The following is a 6,000-nucleotide window of genomic DNA, read 5'->3' as shown; positions in this document are numbered from 1 at the left end:
CTAGTCATATGCTGGGCTAGTTGTTTGTGACAAAAGTACAGTTGTATTATATTTTCTTAAGTGAAACTGATTTGTTAAAGCCGCTTTAGATGAACACGATGTTTGTTCTTAAGCGAATGCATTTATTTATTTTTTAACCAGCCAACGGTCAACTCCGGGCCTTTGGAACAACGTTTATATGCATAACTTGGCTATTTTTAGTCAGATTTTGATCAAATTTAGTATTTTGCTGGATATTGGTATCAAGTTTAACTGTCCCAAATTTGATTGCACAAGATGGAAAATTACGGGATATAAACGAAATTTTTTTCAAATTACGTGGGCGTGGCAATCATTACACATGCAAAATGTGCACATTTTAGCAAATTTACATCCCATATATCGTGTCTCTAGCTAGTATAGTATTTAAGATAATCGCTTTTTTTAAATTGCGGGGGCGAAAGAGGGAGTGGGAAAAATTTGAAATAAACTCGATCACTTTACTACACATACACGAGCCATACCAAAATAGATAATTATATATAATTATATAGTACAGTCTTCGAGATCTACGTGTTCATACGGACAGACGTACAAAAGGAAGGACGGGTCGACTAGGTTGTTGATGTTGATCAAGAATACATGTATAATATATATAATTTATTTATTGGGTCGGAGAAGCTACCTTCTGGGTCAAGGTCATGTTTTGGTAAGTCATGTTTTTACATGAGCTATAATTTCAGATACTGCGTGGTCCCCCTAGGTGATGTGTTATGTGGTTCAACTGCTTGATGATCTCATGCATTTATGCTGGTCTGGTTGAGGGACAATTGAAGACTCCTATGTTATGTATTGTAATTCTCAGTCTTGACTTACATGTTTATATTTAACCAACAAATTTCCGTTACGTCCCTTGACAAAATCTTCTCTGTTTGGTTACAATCAGGTTTTATCCTATGGAAGTCCTTAGTTCACAAAGAAAAAGAAAAGCCAAGTAGTATTGACTTTTAAAGGCAAATCAAATACAAATATTTAACGAGTTTGGAAGAAATGTTTCCTTTTTATTTTTTTACTTTATCAACCAATGCCATCACGTAAATTTCCAATTTTCATGAATAGTTTTCATGCTTGTAGAAATGCCCGTTTCATTACCATTCTTGAAACGTTGGAAGATATATGGTTCACTATGTAAGTGTAAATTAGCGTCGACTAGTTGATTTTTTCAGACAAATACTTCGAAACTTCGAGAATAAGGGCAATTGTATCATTCATTCTAAAAACGTGTAAAACTCTTTTAACTGTACAATTATGAATGAGTGGGTGTGAATGTTGTCAAAATTGTATGAATTGACAGCTAGCGAACTCACTCAATCCAGTGTTGTTGAGCAGTTAATGTGTACACTAAAATTGGTGTACAGTACTTTTACTCCACACTAAATTGTTGTGTCTGTACATAACTGTACAGTGAGTTATTTTTATTCATTATTATATTTATTATGTTATTATAAATTTATATCGAAAAAAGAGTCATGGTATAGTTCATCAATAGTTGAGTGTAAAAAAATTGTCTTGTTCTTTATTATTATTATTATTCTTTATTATGCTGCACTGCTCACAGTGACTAATATTTTAGAAGCAACCTTAAGGAGAAGAAGAAACTTGAGGCGTTCGCCACCTGGTAGTGTAGAACACAGTCAGCGAGTTCTCATTAAATACAGCGGGCTAGGCTCTGTCATTAACGAGACATTCATTAGCAGGCAAATTTTTAATACAAATAAATGGAAGCTATGCAGCCATTATACAGCCAGCGATCGTACAGCAATCATGTACACCATTGCCGACACTCCAGCAACAATTGCATTTACACCGGACAAATGAAAAATGTATGGGGTGGAACTGTGGAATTGGTGAGGCCAGGAAAATAGGCCTGCTTTTTGACCTGTGTAACGAGTCTGAAACGGACATTTGTGGCATGGCATACAAGTCAGCCATGAAGAAGCTAAAGTCTATAAAGCCAGCAGTGCCACTAGAACAACCATGGAGCATATAGTCAAAACTCTGTTCCCGAGAACTTCTACGACCCAATACAGCACGGTAAGCACAGAGAAATGCTTGCAGCAGCTTGCATTGCAAGACAACAAAACACATTGACCTTGTTGTGTATGCAGCCCTATTATGCGTAAGCCATCTGGCAACTCTATCTTGGCGCCCCAACAAGAACCCAGCCATTTTGTTCGCAGCAAACACACGCGTTTTAACTTGCCACATTCATTTATAACTTTGAATCATTAAATCAATAAACATTCCAAGTAGATATTTGGAGTTATTGACGCAAAACATAAAAAATTGTCACGCACAAGAGAATACATACATATATACGTTTACATATACATGCTTTGGTGAAATTTTGCAAACGTTTACACACACATTTGCATGGCAGAGTCGCTTGCTGATGAATTTGGAGAGATTGCATTTGCCGGCGTTTTTGAGGAAAACAAGGAAGTAATTGATTCTACGAGTGCTAAATATACTCAACGGAACCCAATTATGACGACAGTTGGAAGTTTGGAACCGTTTGATTTGGGACATAAATGGGGCTCATATTTGGAGCGATTTAAATAATGTGACTGACGATCGGTAAACCTCATATCTAATCTGGTGAGCCTGAAGAAACGTATCACGGTACAGATTAATGGTCAATCGTGTACTTTTGAAGTGGATTCTCGATCTGACGTTGCGCACTTATGATCGTATCTGCCCAACAACCAAGCCAAAGGTTTACAACTACGATCCGGGGTTTAGTGACTACCAACACAACCCAATCCAGATACTAGGATGTATCAATTTAATTATGATGTATCAATTCATTTGGGCGATAAAGTCTCGGCAATCAACGACGCACCAGCACCTAAGAAAGCAGTTACGACATTCTTAGGAATACTAAATTTTTATCACTCATTTTTGCCACATAAAGCAACAGTGGCAGAACCCTTACATCGTCTTTTGGATAAAAATGCTTTTTGGAGGTGGGACAAACAGTGTGAGATGTCTTTTTTCTACACGTAAGGAACTCATTGGGTCAGACGACGTACTATTGCATTACGATGGTTCATTGCCACTAGTTCTAGCTTGTGATTCGTCACCATATGGACTCGGTGCAGTTTTAAGTCACAAAATGCCAAATGGGGCGGAGGATCCCATCGCTTTTTACTCCCGTACCTTATCCAAAGCTGAGAGAAATTATGCTCAGATTGATCGAGAAGCTATTGCCTTGGTAGCAGGAGTGAAGAAGTTCCACAACTATGTCTACGGTCGTACATTCACACTAATCACCGATCATCGACCTCTGTTGGGTATTTTTACCACATCGAAAGCAATTCTATACATTATTTCAAATCAGATGTTACGTCGATCTTTGTTCCTGTCAGGTTCCGCTCCGGATTGAAAATGGGCAATGCGGATTTTCTAAGTCGTTGTCCACTGTCAGCAGCATCGGACCCTGTTAGCATCGACGATGTGCTTATGATCGAATTAGCAGCAACGCCAATCGTGAGTGCTGAGGCGATTGCCGCTCAAACATCGAAGGACCCCTTATTGCCGAAAGTATCAAACTAGGCTAAGGGGATGGCCTGACATGAAATTAGAGCAATCAGATAATGCATATCCATACTATTGCCGTCGGGAACAGCTCTCTAAAAATAAATATGCAGAGATTGAGCTCATTGTTAAGAATTGTATTCCATGCCAGCAGAAGCGTAACGATCATCCAGAGTCACCGGTGCATCATTGGGAGTCAGCAACAAACGGCCAAGCAGAGCGAATGGTGCAGACCACCAAAAACTACCTTAAAAAACTATCTCCGAACAATAATATTTTTGTTTAATCAACACATAACTCCACATGCAACGACAAATCGCTCGCCATCTCAGCTGTTGTTTAATCGGGAGTTAAAGTGCTACTTTGATAAACTACAGCCACAAGAAATTTCTAATGGAGCAAACCGGACCAGTGTCTTACAAAGTTCGTTTGACAGACAATCGCATCATGACGCGTCATTATAAACAAATTCGAAGCCGAGTTGAACAAATAGATGTAAACATATCACATCAGGCACCATCAGCAACTGATGACAATACGGAAGATCCTGTTTCCAGTAACAGGCAAGAGAGTCCTACTCGAGATGATCCACAGTCATTGCATGACTCATGACTTATACTTTTGTATCATTAAATCAATAAACATTCCAAGTAGATATTTTAAAAACCTGATGTAATTCCAAACAAAGCCATTAAGCTAGCTGCTCGCTTGCATCCGGGAAAATTGACGGATGTGTTTACAGAATGTCTTCATGAGTGCACCTTTCCTGACATTTGAAAAAAACGGTTCTTGGTGCTTGCTCGACTTTGCAAAAAAAAATCTTCAGCACTGTTCCGTAGGGGGGTTGAACTTCCTTCGTAGAGGCAGCTAAATGAATTTTTTCTTCTCTGACTCTTGATTTAAAAATAGTGGGGACGCGCAGAAATCTTTGTTCACTTTTGCTTTTATTCACAGGTATAATTTAACTAAAAACTAGCTTATCTAAGAGCGAGGAATAAGCCCCGCTTGGAGCGAAGTGTGGGAAGTTGTTATCGTGGGGAGAGAGGTGGGCATCATCGGGAGAGCGGCGCAAGGTGAAAGCTTCCGCCTCCGTTAACCCTTGTGTTCTCTGTTGCGTATAAACATCATCCCTCGTTGCAGGAGTGCAAAACCCAGGAAAACTAATGGCACGCTGCGGACAAGGTCCAGCCTAAGACTGTGCGCATCGCCATAACATAACAACAAAAGGAAGGACGGGTCGACTAGGTTGTTGATGTTGATCAAGAATACATGTATAATATATATAATTTATTTATTGGGTCGGAGAAGCTACCTTCTGGGTCAAGGTCATGTTTTGGTAAGTCATGTTTTTACATGAGCTATAATTTCAGATACTGCGTGGTCCCCCTAGGTGATGTGTTATGTGGTTCAACTGCTTGATGATCTCATGCATTTATGCTGGTCTGGTTGAGGGACAATTGAAGACTCCTATGTTATGTATTGTAATTCTCAGTCTTGACTTACATGTTTATATTTAACCAACAAATTTCCGTTACGTCCCTTGACAAAATCTTCTCTGTTTGGTTACAATCAGGTTTTATCCTATGGAAGTCCTTAGTTCACAAAGAAAAAAGAAAAGCCAAGTAGTATTGACTTTTAAAGGCAAATCAAATACAAATATTTAACGAGTTTGGAAGAAATGTTTCCTTTTTATTTTTTTACTTTATCAACCAATGCCATCACGTAAATTTCCAATTTTCATGAATAGTTTTCATGCTTGTAGAAATGCCCGTTTCATTACCATTCTTGAAACGTTGGAAGATATATGGTTCACTATGTAAGTGTAAATTAGCGTCGACTAGTTGATTTTTTTCAGACAAATACTTCGAAACTTCGAGAATAAGGGCAATTGTATCATTCATTCTAAAAACGTGTAAAACTCTTTTAACTGTACAATTATGAATGAGTGGGTGTGAATGTTGTCAAAATTGTATGAATTGACAGCTAGCGAACTCACTCAATCCAGTGTTGTTGAGCAGTTAATGTGTACACTAAAATTGGTGTACAGTACTTTTACTCCACACTAAATTGTTGTGTCTGTACATAACTGAACAGTGAGTTATTTTATTCATTATTATATTTATTATGTTATTATAAATTTATATCGAAAAAGAGTCATGGTATAGTTCATCAATAGTTGAGTGTAAAAAAATTGTCTTGTTCTTTATTATTATTATTATTCTTTATTATGCTGCACTGCTCACAGTGACTAATATTTTAGAAGCAACCTTAAGGAGAAGAAGAAACTTGAGGCGTTCGCCACCTGGTAGTGTAGAACACAGTCAGCGAGTTCTCATTAAATACAGCGGGCTAGGGCTCTGTCATTAACGAGACATTCATTAGCAGGCAAATTTTTAATACAAATAAATGGAAGCTATGCAGCCA

The sequence above is a fragment of the Drosophila willistoni genome, unplaced genomic scaffold, assembly GCF_018902025.1.
Source record: "Drosophila willistoni isolate 14030-0811.24 unplaced genomic scaffold, UCI_dwil_1.1 Seg793, whole genome shotgun sequence".
NCBI classification, from domain to species: domain Eukaryota; kingdom Metazoa; phylum Arthropoda; class Insecta; order Diptera; family Drosophilidae; genus Drosophila; species Drosophila willistoni.
Note: the sequence above shows the minus strand (reverse complement) of the source record.